We start from the raw sequence: 15,000 nt of genomic DNA, 5'->3' as shown, positions 1-15,000 counted from the left end.
AAAGAGGCATCTATTATATAAACACCAAGTGAGCTTTCGTGCAAAAACACAAACTTCTCTTCAGATGTGAAAAGATCACTTTTGCTATGGTCAGGGATGTCATTAGGGCTTAGGGCCCGTCACACCTGTTACGGATGCTGCAGAATGAATATTCACAGAGCAGAACAAATTGAAATTTATAAACAATTACCTTCTAAAGAAAATATAATTGCTGCCTTGTGTTGGCTGTCTTCCTCATTCTAACCATTCTCTGACCATTTTCATGTGGTGACCGTAGTTTATCTTTTTGCCCTGTTTTCATCACTTTTTGATTAAGAAAATATAAAATTTGCACCTTGGAGTGCAGGAAAATGCATTTCAGAGGGTCTAATTTTAAAAATTTTCTGGGGGAGCATGGGAGCATGCCTCCAGACCCCCCTAGGGGCTCAGGCCCCTTGGGCCTTCCTTTACATGGCACGGATGAAATCTTAAGTGTTACACCTGCTTCCAAAATAAACGACAGCCCTGGCTATGGTTACATATAAAAACACACCTTTCCATGCCTTTCATGAAATGATTTAGTATTTCAGTGGTGTTTATATAATAAACAGAATATTACATGGCTACTTGGAGATACGAAATTTCTCTTCTCGTTTTGCAAAAATAATATTTCATTCGTTTGCTACACTCACTCATGAAATATTTGTTAACCTTCAAAGAGAAATATTTGTTAACCTTCAAAGAGAAATATCGTATCTCCATGCGGCCATGTAATATCCTCTATATACATGTATTTTGTCTTCAAACACATAGCTCAGAAACCACCATTATTGGTACGAAGTGATTTGCTGGCTAAGATAAAACTCTCTGCAAAGTTAAAAAATATCCCTAAAGAGGATTCAAAACCACCTTAAAATTTTCCAGTTGGGAAGATGGTTGGGAACCTGCTTAAGAGAACGTTTAAAAAACTTCCACAGAGTTTTATCTTAGTGTGCTTATTACTTTACAACAATGAAAATTGTGAGTTACTGTGTTGGTTTTTGAAATATAAGCATCTCTGAGGACTTCATTCAGATATATCTGCAAGTTGCCACCATCACTTCACAACCGCTTAACTGCTCAGTTATCTACGAGTGTTTTTCACAGTTGACATGGCGAATTTGCAGCCGATATATCAATGACGATTAAATCAACAACATTACCAACTCCCTACTAGCAATAAAATATACACAGCGAGATGCAAGATGCAAGATGCAAGATGCAAGATGCAAGATGCAAGATGCAAGATGAAATCCCCTTCAAGTTACATCAAATTATCTGGAGTGGATTCAGAGTCACCTTAAGATTTCAGAATACCCTCTAGAATTTTCTTTTAACTTTAAAGAGTTTTATCTTAGCATGCTAATCACTTTCTGGTATACTAACAATTGGGGTTCACCAAGTTTGTGTTTAAGATACATATATAAGTAAATAAAGGGTGCATTCTCTACTTTCTCAAATCCCATAATACACCTCTCTTACCCCCAAAAATTTGCAATAGGCATTGTTTTTTATTTCCCTTGAGAGAAATTGAAACAATAAAAGAGGTGTATTATGGGATCTGAGAAAGAAGAGAATTTAGATAGGTCTTTTGTTGCCAGTTACCTTTTAAGCATATTAAGAATTCAACAGACTTAACTGATTAGAGTGTAATGTGAAGTGCTAGTTTTGTACCCCATATGAATGTTGGCCCTACTAATGGAAATGGGCCCACACAAGGACAGACAAAAACTCTGGCCAGGGTGTTCAAAATGTTGAAGCTGGTTTGAGCCTCCTTAAATAGACTGGCAAAAAAAAAAAAAAAAAAGACTGAGTATTCTAACCCCAGTACACATCCTACTGACAAAATGGTTTGTGTGCGTGTGAGGTAAAGTGAAAACAAATTTGGTGAAATAAGTTCCCTGGCAAAATCATGCAAAAATTTAACTACCTTATTCTCAAAAATTGGTTAAAAAACGACAATGATGATAATTGTGATAACGAAAAGAAGATCCTGTGTGCAAGTTCCCCTTGACACTCACATCCAAATATCTACAATCTCGGTCATAAATAGTTGTAACAATTCGCTTGAACAGCAAGTTAAGCGCATCAAAGCTGTTAATAACGTACCCCTCCTCCTCCTCCCTCCCATCAATGTTGCATTTACCGGTTGGTTTTTGCACTCCAACCCATAAACATCAACATTGAAGGGGGAGAGGGGGCAAATTGCCGTCTGTGTTACAACATTTGTGACTGAGACTGTAGGTCAATTTATCAGAGCTTGTATTTTATAAGTGCTATATAAACTGTTCTATCGTTAAGTAAAGTACGATCGTCCGGGTGAATGTAGTCCTGAGAAGGACTGTTTGAGATGACATTGACTGACGTTTCAACAACCTGAACAGAAGTCATCTTCAGAGTCAAGTGATTTGTGTAATGTCAGTAGATACTATAAGAACTCCGGTCGTAGATGTCACTAGTCAACTTATTCGTGATGTTAAACCGTTTACAATTTTATGTTCTATTTAAGTTTAAAGAAATGTGATAGGGTTCAACATAATAACAAGGTGTAGACATGTTTTAAAATCTAATCCTGATGAACATTTTAATCTGTAATTTTCCATCAGTATCAATAGAAATAGATTTATATCACCAAAACTTCTATCACAGGAGTGAAAAACCACTATTAAACGTCTGTGGCAGGGCTGCAAAGCAAACCAAGGACACAAAATTTATTTTGAATGATTGGGCATTGCCAAGCTATTGGAGGTGATAGCTATTTCCATATTCACTCTTCTTGCTTTTTCTAAAACCTTAAACATAAACTTTGTCCAACACTCCCACGTATGTCAAGAACACAACTGTTCCAAAACGTACTTGTGATAACATCAGGTCAGTTCCGACAACAGGGGGCAAACTTCATTAGCTTTTTTCTTGATCTTTTTCATCTTTGTTATTGATCCAGATGCAGCTCATTTCCAAACTGGTTACTTTCTTGCCCCTGTTACTCCAGAAGCTCTGGCTTTGTGGTTTTCTGCATAAACAGGAAAATCCTAAAATGCAATTGCACCCTTGCTCCGACAATTTTGCATCACTAGCGCCGAATCGCTGTAAACCTGCTGCTGTTCTTGTAGCAGTTCATAAAAGAAGATTTTCAACACAATGTTGTGCCTCTGGCTTGGTTTGGGCTAACATAGCACAGACCAACAAGATTTAGGAAGCCCTCTCCTCTCAGGAGCCTTGCTCAACAGCCACAGCCCACACATTACTTTCTTTGTTTCCTGTTTTTCTACATGATGTAGAGCTTCATGGGCAGGTGCTGCTACATTAATTTGGTGTAAGATGGCCAATAAGTACAACTAGCTGCTCATCAAGTTTAAGATGTCACCTGGTCATAAACAGAACAACGTTCTTGCTTTTCTCTGTCTCCAAGAATTTTGCCTCTGCAATGAAGCACCCCTAAGGTTCAATTTGTAATGCAACATCAACTTTTCCCTGCTAATTCTTTGCCATCTAATGCATTTTTCTAAAATGTCTTCAATTGCATCACCTGATGTGTGTGGTTTGGTACAGCATTTTGACCCTAACAAGTTTGTCCTTGTGTTCCACAGAGTGCAACCGTCTTTCCTTTTTTCCCCACAGGAAGGCACAGCAAGATTATGCGAGCAGGATGTTTACCTGTTTCTCACAACAACTACTGGTATTGCAGCCTTCTCTATCCACAAAATTTCTCAACTTTGTCTTTGTCACTGACAAGCAATGCATCCACTTAAATTAACTCAGGACAAGCAAGCATGTTGGTTTGTTGCCACCAAGTGATTGGCATCTAAAACATAGCCTGGTGATCTGACTGAAATTGTGTAACGGACTCCTTTGCAGCACATTTTAAAGCAAGCAATTTATTGTGAAATAAGTTCTGTTGAACACTTAAAAATGTTTGTTGTGACACCTCTTTGTCTGCAATGGTTATGTCTGCATCTATCTTTACCCCTGGATTGATGCCCAGTCAAGCTCTTCTTTTCACGTGAACCATGGAGCACCTTTTAGAGCAATATCCTACAATGCACATTTGGTTGATTTTAGAACTCTGCTCAGTTTGCCTTTTAAAGTGACGGATGCTTGACAGTTGTCATCGTACAGCAGGTTGAGTGAAGCAAGTTACAAATCATTTACACAGATAATAGCTATTCAGGGTTGCCATTTTGAACATAGCATGTAGTGCCTAGGACAAAGTATAATTACCTTTTCGAACTGTAGGACACTAAAGGTCTCTTGGCCATGCATTGTTGTCGCTGCGGTTTTACACAACCTTTGAAGTATTTCACCAAGCCAGACAGGAAATCGCAGCACTTTCATCAATAGGCATAGCCAGTCATGGTCATCATCGTCATCGGTTGTCTGTCGGCGTCGACATTAACTGATCAGTCCAGAGAGTCAGTATGGGCCAGCCTGCTCTTGATCTGCAGCAGCGATGACATTTGCTACAGAAGAAGTCACTTGATGCAGTGGAGGAGTGACATGACAGTGATGGTCAACAATCTTTAAGTTTGCGTACATCAACCAATGCCATACTGGGATTTCTTTTGTCTCTCTGGCAATCCCACTTCACAGTACTGTGAAAACACTGTTGTTCATAGCGTTGCTACAGCTTGATTTTGCTCCCCTTTGTTTTAATCCTGTCAGGCCATGTTAGTCAAGGCACTTGCTTATGGGTTAAAGAATGTATTAAGTAAGCCATCTGTACTTAGTGTTGGTTTTCTGTTAGTAATTGGCCCTGTTTGGGGATGAGGATTGTTGCTTCCTTCCAGATGGATAGATAGATTGTTTGATAGGAAGGTGGTCGGTAGTTTACCTCTTCCTTATGCTCCTGGTGCACTCGAGTTGTCTTTTTTTGCTAACACTCTTGCTGCTTGTGTTGACTTCAATTTCCTCTAGCAGGAGGTATGACTTGCCTTTAGATTGCAGGCTTAACTTTCCGTAACCTGGCTTCTGAGGGAATGTAACACCTGCCTTTACATCATTGACATTCTTTATCACAACTAATGAGAGGTGCAAGGACACCTTCATTGCATATGTATATGAATGTATCATTCAGACTTCTTTCTTTTCTTTTCTTTTTTTAGCGCTAAATTACCCATACACCACTGTACTTTTGCAGGCCCGAGTATAGGCTAGTTGTAGCCTCTTGTTACTATAAGAAATTTTGGACACCGACTTTTTCTAATGTCAAATGATGTTCGCTAAAAACTTGATAAAGATGTTTCAGCCGAAAACCTTCGGTCATCCTCAGTTTGAATTTGACAAAAAAGCGACAGCTTCTTCGATGGTTCCAGCTGTCCAGCGCCCTGACATTTTTAACGTTTTAGTTATGTCAGGGTGCTGGTACCCTTTAGATATCATATCTATATTTAACTGTTTTGGTAATTTAGTTTATTTAAATCTCTGAGGTACAATGAACATTTTGCTGTTGTCGTTGTTGTTGCTGTCAAATTCAAACCAAGGATGACCGAAGGTTTTCGGTCAATACGTCTTTATCAAGTTTTTAGTGGACATTGTTTGATGTTCAAAAAAGTCAGTGTCCAAAATTTCTAAAAGTAATTACATGCCAAATATATATCTATACAGTACATACCATACACTGTATCCACAAGTGTTGGAATACTCTCTAAGCATACACACTATAATTTGTCACCATACAGGTCCTAATCCAGTTATGCTATCATCTTTCCATTATTGGGGGACCCTGTAGCTATCCAGACGCAGTCTGTGATTGGAGAACGAAATGTTTAATTGTCGTCGTTGTTGGCAATCCCTCGATAATGAGTAGGATCTCTACTTGGAAGTATGAATTCATTTACATGTATGGCTGGGCAATCAGATTTGCTGACAAACATGACATCTGAACTCTGTAGAAGTTGGAGCCATATTTGCATATTTTCTTTCTTGCCTCAGCATTAAATCTGAGTCTCTCACTGTTTTTCTCCTCTGTTATTCCCTGTAAGCCACACCAATGGAAATGGTATATCTCCTTCTGGATTTGTCGCTAGCTTATTGTTTCCAGTTGCGATGTTGATATCACATTGCTTCAGTTTGTGTTTCAGGTTATCCTTGAAGTGCTTCCATTCGTCCCCCTGGCTTTGCTTCCCATAAGTCAGTTGACAGTACAGGATCTTCTTGAGTATCCTTACCAAGGACATACGAACAATGTGACTAGCCCAAAGAAGTTGCTTTTTAATAATGATGGACTCAATGCTTGTAACATTGGCCTGTTCTAAAACACTGCAGTTGATTTGTCTATCTGGCCACTTAAAGGTTAAGTATACAAGGAAGACATCACTGACCATAATTCCTGAGACTCTTGAGGTGGCGACTACGTGTGGTCCATGCTTCTGAACTATATAACAGGGTTGGTAGGATTATGGCCTTGTATACCTTTGTGTTGGGGTGTAAATGTTCCTGTTATCAAACACTCAGGTTCTGAGTTGCCTGAAGGCACTCCTGGTGGATTTCAGACTATTTTTATAGAATCTTTTACTGGCATCTCAAAATTTAATATTCGAGTTTAAATAAAGTTTATTGTACTGTTGATTGCGCCTGATGTTGACATGAAGAATTCGGGCTTTTTCTGCCATTTTATCTCGAAATTATTTGTTCCTTGATGGTTTGAACAGAGAAACCGCACCAACTGTCAAGCAGGATTTGCAGAAATAGCTTTGATTGCAGACATCAAAGCCAGAGTGCTATTTTTGTTTTTGTCGCATCTTTTTTACTTGAATCGCAGCATGCAGGTAATTTCCGGTAAAATCTGATTGGCTCACATTTATAGCATGACACATGATGACATCACTCTTGACAGGTCGGCGGCAGACGACTCGTTAAGAAATTGTATCAGGCGTACTTTTTAGCGCCCTGTCTCAAGAAAAGTATGCTTGATCGCAGGCTAATACGGTGTAAGCTCTGAAACATTTTAGAAGTTTGCATGCAAAGTGCAAAGCACATTGTCCCAAACACGAAAGGATACTAATTATTGAAATACGGAGGCATCAATGTTCAAGTGTTTGGACTTATCATCGCTAACAGAAGACTCAGTACCAAATACTAAAGTGAGCTCCGAAAGTTACACATGGCTCGTATTATGCAACACAATACCATTTATTGTGTTTCTAGGTGACGTCAACGGCGATGGTTAGGGTTATATACAATAAATGATACAACAGAAACAATGCCCTTAATTCTAATAACGTGAAAAGAAGCTGCAGGTCATCGGGACCAATGAAAATAGCAGTCTGGAATAGCTACAGGAAAATTACTAAATTCTCAACCTCGGATAATGCAATTCTCATGCTCTGATTGGTTCACTCAATCACGGATATCAGCTCATATACCTTAGTTTGACCTTATATGGTAAATGATTGCGCTTAGCGTTGCTAAACTAAAAACTCTTACGACAGAAAGCGAAAATTTTCTTGGTATAAGGCAAAAGCAAAACTTTTTTGTGGAAAGTTTGGATCAATTTCGAAGCTTAGAAGTACGTGAAAAGGTAAGAAATGTCACGTGATGAGCCTGCGTCTGTCTGACCACTAGGTATTACACAACATCGCATCTTCATCAAGCTTTTTCGATTTCGCTGGGATTTTCTTGCCTTTTTCGCTCATATTTCGTACTTTCAAACTTTTGGAGTTTAAATTAATATAAAACGATTATTCCATTCGTGCTTGTTGGATACGAGATTGGGTATAGCCAACTCGGCGCTACGCGCCTCGTTGGCTATTTACCATCTCATATCCAACACGCGCTCATGGAATAATTGTTAATTATTATCCAACTGTATTAGTTATTGTACCAAAAAATGGAGGAAACGAGTGCAAATATTCCACAATAAATTATTGCACAGTTAGTTATTTGTACACTTGGTTATTCTACAGTAGAGAACCGGTTTGAATAGTTTAGTTGCTGACGTTGCCAAGCGATACTACACACCAAAATATCCAATAAGATACATATTGTCTTCAACTAATTTTCATCCCTTATACTATACATGCTGTAAAAGAAAGTTATCCATCTACAACATGTTTTTACATTTGCTCATACTGCTCAATTTTTTGCACAACTTAGGCTTCTAAAATTGCTGCTTCTTTCATGAATCAATTTAATGGTAAATTATTTACGGTTTTGACTCATACTACATGTCATACTACATACTACTCATACTACATGTCTTAATAGGCATTGTCATAAATCCCACATTTACTGCCCACAATTCCAAGGAAAAAATTATAAATGATTACCGTACATGTACTACTAAGTACTTGAGATATTGTCAGTTGGCTATACTGTAAAATACAAATAAAAGAGTCCACTGCTTGTTTTATAATGAACATGATCTTCTCTTATTATTACAAGAAAACTACAGTATGAGTTGCGTCCACGCATGGTTGTTCATGGGGGCGGACGTGTTTTTGTAAGCCTCGATTTTCTGAGTTTGTTGTAGGACATTTTGTCCTTCTATGCTCTCTTTAGTTACTTCTTGTATTTTTGCACGGTTTTTTCATTCGCTCTATTTGTGAAAGCTTGCTCCTTTGAAGGATTCCCTTAACTGCTTAAACAAACAATAACATATGAATCTGCTAAAAAATTCAATGGACAAGAAATGAAACTGAAGTTATTTTCGATCCTATTAATAATTTTTTGTCTTTTCTCTCCTGTTATTTTATCTATTCCCTGACTTATTGTAGGTTATGTATATAATTTTAATTTCTTTAATTTTTTTTAAAATAATTATTTTGTTGTTGTTGTTGTTGAAATTTTGCTTTTATAATTGTGCCTCCATTTGGAGGGGCGTGCCCTTGCTTTGCAAGGTCTTTGGCGGTTGATTGCCCTCACCTTCGCCGACAATACGTGTTTAATGAATTTTTCAGTTGTATTTGTATTGGATTTTCAGAGTTTAATAAACCGGCTATGTGCAAAATTTCACATAGCCATTTTTTTTGTTGTTTGTATTGCCTTTTCGAACAGAGCACAGCACTTATTTCATTTTGAGTGAGGTTTGCCATTTTGTGGGTGGATTGAAGCATAAAATTATTTTGATGTTGTTGTTGTTGAAATTTTGCTTTACACTTGTGCCTCCATTCAACAACTACTACTATTGTAACTTGACTAGTTATTACTATGCCTCCTAGCTAGATTAATTTTGCTTTTTAGTTATTTTCTAAGTAGCCTTATACCCTACATAAGTTGTATTAATTCTTGTTCTCCTCCCCTTTTTCATGTGTGGTACAAATAAACCTTGTTGTTGTTGTTGTAGTTTTATCGGTTTGGGGGTCACAAAAAGTTGTATAATATTGTTAATATGAGAACATTTTCTCTTGAAAAAAAAATATATATATATATACTAACCTACTGATTATACCTACAAGTTAGATATATCTCAGGTTGCACTGTCGCCCTATGTTGTGGTCTTGAACGAAACAAGGGGGCATACCCAAACTCACACAATCAATAAGAATATTATTATTCTGCAATACCTCAGCGTCCCTCTTCCTCTACTTTCAACCATCATCTTCCTTTCTTCTTCAACTTTAAATGACATCTTAATGTTCCTCCTGGCACTGAAATAATTCAAAGAAAAGTGTTAAAAAGCCAGAAGAATATTGTGTTATTTTGTAAGATGGCGGCCCTTTTTCATGTTTGGGAAATTAAGGAATCTTTTTTCTGCAAAATATTGTACAAGTCATGTACTTGTACAATTATTATGAAATATCAAGTACTTTCAAATTCCTTTTACATGGGGTAAGAACTGAACAGAATTCTAGAACTGGAATCAAACTATAATTTCAAGACATTCAAGGCCTTTATTGACTTCTTTTTGGGACCATTGAGGAAATACCAGTAATACGGAGAGTTTTAACGTGACTTGCAGTAACTTTTCACACTCTATTGTGGAGTTATTAACCTTCAGGTTTACGTCAGGGTTTAACACATTGACATTATTTTATGAAGAGAATTCACCAACTCAGAAATTACTGACAGAAACATACGTGACAAGCTGCCCACGTGTGTCAAAAATAGCCCCTTTTTACCAGCCCAAAAGAAATATGTGCTGTTGCACAGTAACCCATAATGAAAAGGCCACAGTTTCAGAGCTTTCTGTCTGCCATGTAATATGTTTATGGTAGTTTCAAGAAACTGTAATATTGACCATGAATTTCTGCTTTAATGCTGGGGATTTTTGTCCCTCTGAAAATTAACTTACATGGGACCAATAACTATATAATTTAATTAGTGCTAACCTTCGTTAGCACGAGTCCAAACCTCAGTCACACAAGTCGAAAATCAGTTAAAAACTTGGATACATGTGCAGGGTTGCACTTAGTGCCCCAAAATACCCATACAGTGTCTCCATATTTTCTGGTCTTGAACAAACAAGGGGTGCACCATTGGGAGCTAAGGCGTGGCATAATTTAACCCTTTCACCCCCGTGGGGTTCCCCATTGAAGAATAAAATCGTCTGGCGTTAGACAGAGTAAGATCTACAAGTGGCACTCTTGGGAGTGAAAAAGTTAATGGGGACATAGTTTTTGAGTGGATCTAGCTGTTGTTAAGGGAAAAATTCCCATTCTGTATTATTTGGACCTTTTTACAAATGGTGCTTTAAAAGGGGAAGTGTAATGGGAAATGAAACCAAAACTGACTCAACAATGAGTTATTCATTATTCTAGAATACCTTAGAGTCACTCTTCCTCTACTTTCAAGCATCATCTTCCTTTCTTGTTCAACATTAAATGACATCTAAATGTTCCTCCCTTCACTGAAATTCAAAGAAAAGTGTCAGAAGACAGAAAAACATGTCTTGTTAACCCAAGCTGGCCTGAACCGGCCAGACCATTTTACTTGTCAATGGGGAACCCCCGGGAGTCAATGGGTTAAATAAGTAAGTATGTGGCCTTTTTTCAAATTTGGGAAATTACGAACATGGGGAATCTTTCTCCTGGAACATACAGTCCTGTACAATTACTATGAATTATCAAGTCCTTTCAAATTTCTTGAAGAACTTGAATAAAAATTTGTGACCTCTCATGGGAAAACGTACACTAACGCTTTTCCCTTGAACGGAACACTTCTGGAATGCTTTACCAACGCTTTTCCAACATTTCACCAATGGGTCACCAACAGCTTTTCCAACACTTTCAATGCTCCCACCAATACTTTCGCACATTGTCAAAAAATTCACAATGGGTTGTCAAGTTTTCCAACAGCTTTTTTGTGCTTTCAACACGGAATACAAATCCTATCGAACCAACGGATTTCCCGACGCTTTCAGCTCCTGAGGAGAATGCATCATTCAAGACTTTTCACAACAAAAATTATTATCAAACAAAGGACGAGTTTACCCTACAATCTCAACCATGTTGCGTAACAAGGTTTGAATCAGTGGTCCCTTCATTTTTTTATTATAATCATTTCATGGAAAATAGGATTTCTTTCCTTTAGTTGCCGATTAAAATGTCTGTGTGAACATTGGAATGTTTTAGACAACAAATCCATCACATTCATAATTATTAATCTTCAAACATTATTTTTTGTTAGTGAGACGCGCAACGCACGGCAGTGCTTTTCCAAGGGTAAAGGGTAATATTTTAAACCAACCTTTTTGCTGAAGTGCTTGGTGTAGCCAATAATACCGTCCTACACCTTGTTGAAATGGGGAGAACTTGATTGCATGGTCCAAGAAATTGTTGTGTTCATGATTAATCTTTTTGTGGAAGCAATATTATGAGTGCCCTATTCGCCCTTGTCACACGGTGGCCATATTGTCCCGGGAGACCAAAAAACCTTTGTTTTACAACGCCAAGCCTCACCCCCATGGTTTCCACTGCGAGGCTTGGCGTGGTAAAACAAAGCTTTTTGGTCTCCTGGGACAATATGGCCGCCGCGTGACAAGGGCGAATGTAGGCTAGCACAGCTGACCAAATCCCAGGAATGGGGCAAAAACGGCAAACTGATATTTTCTGTCTCGCTTGTACTTTGTGGATGCATTCACTATGAAAATCTGCATGTAGAACTTAAGACTTGGATCTTTCAGCATTGCAATTGAGCACAAAATCCAAAAATTGGTTTGCTATTGAAACCTCGAGAATGAATGCAATTAATAAAATGTGCACATAAATCTGTTTTAGGATGATTTTCCAATGAATATCAGAAAGATTGCGATTTTGAAAACGGATTTCCAATTGAAAGCACGCCCAAGTTTCTCAATACAACACACCCTTTGTTTATTCTTGGGGTAAGTAAGTACATGTAAGTAAGTTAGCCTATTAAGTGAACTAAACCCCACATGGGCAAGGTTTTGAGCAGCAACCTGTGTTTGAAATGACGAATAATATCTGGTGCTCATAATTAATTTTTCTGTGTACTAAGGAAAGAGAGAACAGGGGATGAAGTGAAAGCAAAGTTTTCTGCCTGGTCCACTGTACCTGTGTTGTAGACTATGTTCAACTTGACAAGTGTGATGGACAGAGGTTTTTACTCGAGTATTTAAAGTGAATTTGGAATTCCTTTGGATTTGTACACCTTTGTGATTGCCTAAAGAAATTTCACGCTAGCGTGCAATAATAATTCCCGTTCATTGCTTGATGCATTGATTTGCTCCGTGAGTTCCAGGTGACCTTATAAATTGCGTATGTTTCAGCACTTATGAGACACTCAAACAAAAACGAGTTTGTCTTTACTTCATAACTTGCATTGTTCTTTAGATTACCGGGTTGCAGTAACTGTAAGTAAATTGTTGCCATCTCCCACTGGGTATAACTACATGTGAGTTTTGTTATAACATTCAAGGAACTTGAAAGACGAAGATTAAATGAGAGAAACAAGGTAATAAAATTATCGTTTGTGGTAATTCTTAAGTCACAGGTCAGGTTGTTTATAATTAAAGAAATTAAAATGCTAAATTTTGCAAGATAAATACTAACCCTTTACCCTTGGAAAAGCACTGCTGCGCAATGCATAACATATCCATCGTGAGTTTTTCAAGCATGCCAGCTCGATAAATGTTATGTGAAAGGCACACAGACTACATATACTAACGAATTCTGTCACTGACAGTGTTCTCATAGAAGGAAAAAATCTATCCAAGTGTTGTCCATTAAAAGGAATATTGCACGTGAAATAATTGACGTACGCTATACGCTTCAATTCGTGCACCTGGAGAAATGTTACGAAACAAATTCATTGCTTTGTCTTTTTTGGTGTTCTATTAAGATACATTTATTTTCGAAAGTGCTTAATAAGATAACATCAAATTTTTCCTTTTTGTCTCTTGTGTTCTACGGTAGCATGAAACCTCACAAAGTTATGTGTAACAGCGGCTTCAGCGGCGACAAGAGTCAATATGCTCAACTTATGTCACTACGCGTCACTTTATGATGCATATTTTGAGATGACGATAGTGTGACATCGCTTACTCTTCTATTTTGCTAACTATTTAAACTTTCAAAACAAATAAATACAAAAATGTAGTGTAGTGAGGATCAGGCAGAATTCTATGCAGTGCTTTACGAGGTAAACGAGTTTTGAATCTACCTTTTGACCTTTTGTTCTGCAGACTTAAAGCGCGTGCAAATTTATGAATAATAATATAAAATTATCCAGTTTGCGCTTTTGTTACTGCGAATTTGACTTAGAGCAAACAGAAGATGATTTGGGATGGAAGGAGCAAAGAAATCCGCTAATTGGTCTCTGTGAAGTAGCATATAAACGTGGCGTTTCATGGCTGCAAACAGATCGATGGACTTAGTTACTAAAGCAGGGAATGACCTACGTACAATGACCTACAATGATCTAAAATGACCTCCAGTGATCTACAATGACCTACAATGAGGTACATCAGAGATGTATCCAGAGTGCGTCATTGCGTCCTGGGACGCACTCGTTTTCCTTTTGGACGCATAGAATATGGAACAAAGGGTCCAATTGGACGCACAAAATACACGACAAGCTTTCTTTCAAATAATTCTTGGCTGTCACATTTCCAATTATTTTTTTTACCTGAAGACTGTGCAGAGTTGATCACAGATCCACATAAGGTGTTCAATTCGTTCTCTGTCTTTGTTGAACCCATAAGTTACCAGAGAATTTTCCATTTGGTTTCAGTGTTCTACATAACAGCACACTTGGTAAAATATTATTTTAGAAATACAGCTCGGATTCCTCGAGACGTTTTCAATGTGATCGATGGAGCTTTGACAGCCCATACACTTTGATCGATGAATCAACAGGCACAATAGTTTTAAAGAAATTGATCATTTTAAGTACATATTCGTTGGGAGGGATAAGACTTTATTTTTGTGCAATTAGAAATTGAGCAGCAATTAAGAGGAAATAGATCGCATATTAATTCTTGAATATTAATTAGCTGGACCCCCAAAATTTTGCAATGGAACCCCAAATTTGAAAACCTGGATACATCTCTGGGTACATTATGAGCTAAAATTAGCTAATGACCTGTAATGAGCTAAAGTAAAAGATAATTTGCAGATCTGAGGGCACTGCAGCATGTTTGCAGTACAAAGGTTAAAAACATTCCACTCTGCGCTTTGAAGCAATCTAAACCTTGTTGCTGAGCAAGTTGAAAATTTTCATTGTGCACTCTGAACCAAAGAAAACATTGTGGGAAGAATACTTATTTATAATCTTCTCTTCATTTTTTCCTGCTCTAATTAAGATTTTACCGGTGCCAAGTGAAGCCTTGATATCTGTACATTTTTATTTTAGCTTTAAAACAAAGGAAAACCATACAAGGGTCTTTTCGCAGTTTGTTTCTGCTTTCAAGGCTATATGCGAAATTGCTGCCGTCATTTGGGCTGTCATGCAATGGACTAAAAGCATTGTGTGACAATGTTTTCTGCTCACCAAATTCTTTACCCTGATCCTCTTTTGTCTTTCTCTTTGATTGAAAGCCATTTAAGTATGCCATTGTCGCTCATTGTAGGTCACTAGTTAATT

The 15,000-nt window shown here is 37.7% G+C and overlaps 1 long non-coding RNA gene across 2 annotated transcripts in view; it reads right to left on the bottom strand.

Annotated features, from left to right (window-relative positions):
* The window catches only part of LOC138011549 (uncharacterized), a 39,735-nt gene that overhangs the window by 4,549 nt on the left and 20,186 nt on the right, over positions 1-15,000 (bottom strand). For both annotated transcript variants that reach the window (XR_011124739.1, XR_011124738.1), the window contains 2 exons: positions 10,721-10,804; positions 9,522-9,605 (listed from right to left, as the gene is read on the bottom strand). This is a non-coding gene — a long non-coding RNA (uncharacterized lncRNA). The remainder of the gene's footprint in view (positions 1-9,521; positions 9,606-10,720; positions 10,805-15,000) is intronic.

This window comes from Montipora foliosa, chromosome 7, assembly GCF_036669935.1.
Source record: "Montipora foliosa isolate CH-2021 chromosome 7, ASM3666993v2, whole genome shotgun sequence".
NCBI lineage: Eukaryota > Metazoa > Cnidaria > Anthozoa > Scleractinia > Acroporidae > Montipora > Montipora foliosa.
This window is presented reverse-complemented; position numbering and strand designations above follow the sequence as displayed.